Here is a 2,640-nt window from a genome sequence, read left to right as displayed (position 1 = left end):
CAAGTCACTACTGGCCTCACTTCCGAGAGCATGTGAAAAACCCCAAGGACTTCCAGAAAGCTCTAGCTGAGGTGCTGGTGGCTGGGAAGGAAAAGAGTCAGTGAACAAAAGGTTTGCATTGTTAATGCAACTCTGTTTGTACCCACAGGTTGATGAAATCTATTAGGGGAAAATCTGTAGATTTTGGAAGGAATTAAGTTCTTCCTATGGCCCGGCCCTCCCCACCACAACACAAACATACCCAGGTGGTGTCTGGCCTCCTTTACATGGCATCCCTGCAGAGGTGAAAACAAGAAACCAGGCCACGCAGAGAGTCATTGCAAGTAGAGGGAGACTCAGACAGAGGCTGCGGGAGCCGGCCCAGCTACGTTTGTGTGTTGGCCACATGCAGCTTGTGCGGCCGCTCCAGGACCCTAAGCCTATATCCAAGGGAGCCATAGACACGTGCTTTTGCTGATGAGCCACAATTTATTAATAGGAGACTCTGTGGGGTGCACCGCAATAAATTGTGATTCGTGAAATTTATAAACTGAGATAGCACTAGCAAGAGGTCCTGTGAATTGTAATTCTCTCGACCTGACAAATGAACTGCTTTGAGCAGTGACAGCTTCAGCCAAGTAAGAGAAATAAATCAGCCGGTGGAACTGTGGTAAGAAAGCAAACAGTTTTATTGGTCTACGGATCTTGAGAAATGTTGATTAAGTCAGATCTGGAATCCCCCCATAGTCGTTTTACAAGCTGCTTTACCCCAGAGACCCCCCAGGCCTCTCCATGTTACCACAATCTCCCAGGAAAAACAAGGAGTGAGTTACACTGTGTTTAGGGTAGGAAACAAAAATATATATTTTTATGGTCCTGGGAAAAGGTGAGTCCGACCATTCATTCGAGGCGGCTTCTGTATTCCCCAGGACTACATTAGAGGAAAACTTCCTGGAAGGCTTTCCACAACTGATAACCTCTCAGTCTCCAGAGAGCAAAGAATAGAAAATACCTTGAGTTGTGGAAGCCATTATGTGAAAACAAATTTAGAATAAATGGGACTGATCAGAGATTAGTGTTGGAACTAACAAACTATGGGTTTACTTGGCAAGTTAAGAGTAGAAACATGAATGCAACGGGCAATGTTGAAACTGTAGACACTAGAACAAACTGCTTTAAATTGTATTTATGTCCTGAGAGAACCCATTTGCTATCAAATAACTAATTACACTCCTGTCTGTTCATTGAAGGAAGCCCCAAAAGACTCCCTTCCAGAAAGCGGTCTGGTTTCAGCCAATGGTTACATTTATTTTTAAGTGTAGCCCTCAATCTCAAAATGGGCGACAGAGCGAGACTCCCTCTGAAAAAAAAAAAAAAGTAATATTCCAGACTTGTCTTCCCTCAGTTGATACAAATTACCAGGCAGGAACTATTTAATTCAGAAGTTTATTTGCAAGACCCCAGGAGGAGACAGGTAGCAACTTCAGAGAAGGGAAGGAAGGGAAGGGTAGGAAAATATTGATTAGCCATCTATGTGCCAGGCAGCATGTTCAGGGCCTTACAACCTTCAAGAAGCTATTATCACCTCATTTTAGACAGGAGACCGAAACTCAGAGATGTTCATTAATTTGCCATGGCCACACATCATTGATTGGAAAAGGCAAGGACGAACTGACAACTAAGTTCATGCCCTTTCCAGGGTATCATGTCACCTTTCAAAATTGAGGACCCTAGAATCTTCCAGTTGATCACTCTCTCCATGTGCCCCAGCCTCTTTCTGCCTGCAAACGCAGATCTAACTGGATCCCAGAGACGATCACTACCTCCCTTATTCTTCACCATCTCTATGGAAGGAACCCCTACCTCCTCCCTGGGGCAAGGTGCATGGGAAACTGAGTCTGCACCATCCATGGGGCAAGGCTGCCATGCTTGGACAGAGAGGCCAGGCATTCCAGACAACTCCCCCTGCCCCACCCCCACAAGGAGAGCCTGAGGGGTAGGGTGAGGAGGTGCTGGGGAGTTTCCAGTTTCAGGAGCTGGTTGCCCTAAGATGGAGAAAGACAGGTCACAGCGGTGCTCCAGTGCAGATTTGAACAATTTGTTGCAGCCACAGGAAACTTCCGAAATGTCTTTCCCAGCAGCTCTGCCTCCGCCAGGAGCAGGAGCATGTTTGTGTGGCTGCAGGGCACCGGGAGCAGCGCTCTGTGCTCTCCCGGCTCCCTGTGGCAACAGGAGCAAGAACTTCGGGGGGTCAGGCATAGAAACCACAGCAATGAGATCTGACTTCAAAAACACAGAGCCGCGATGTCCACTTCCAGAACACACAACGTCTGGATGGATCACCAACAAGATTCCTGAGACCTGAGGTGGAGGCAGGGCAGGAGGCGTGCCTCGGACCTTGTGGCTTGTGGGGAAAACCTGTCTCCCTCGCAGCCCCCTGCCCCCCTCCTTCACTCACGCCTGCATTGTTGTGGGGCTCCCAAGTGAGTGTTCTCTAAGCACTCTAGTGGCCTCATTCCCAAACACTCCTCCCATCACTTAATCCCCAGCTCTAAAAATTGTTCTTGCTTCCTCTTAGCCTAGAGCAGTGCTTGAAGGAGGATAGAAATTTCCTGGGGGTCTTGTTAAAATGCAGGTTGTGATTCAGCAGGCCTGGGGTGA

The 2,640-nt window shown here is 47.9% G+C and overlaps 1 long non-coding RNA gene across 1 annotated transcript; it reads right to left on the bottom strand.

Annotated features, from left to right (window-relative positions):
• Window positions 1-650: 650 nt before the first annotated feature.
• On the bottom strand, window positions 651-2,238 carry LOC100981042 (uncharacterized). Its single transcript, XR_004672738.3, has one exon. It is a non-coding gene; the product is annotated as an uncharacterized LOC100981042 (long non-coding RNA).
• Window positions 2,239-2,640: the final 402 nt, after the last annotated feature.

Source organism: Pan paniscus, chromosome 6 (genome assembly GCF_029289425.2).
Source record: "Pan paniscus chromosome 6, NHGRI_mPanPan1-v2.0_pri, whole genome shotgun sequence".
In the NCBI taxonomy this organism is placed as follows: Eukaryota; Metazoa; Chordata; class Mammalia; order Primates; family Hominidae; genus Pan; species Pan paniscus.
Note: the sequence above shows the minus strand (reverse complement) of the source record. Positions and strands in the feature narration are given on the sequence as shown.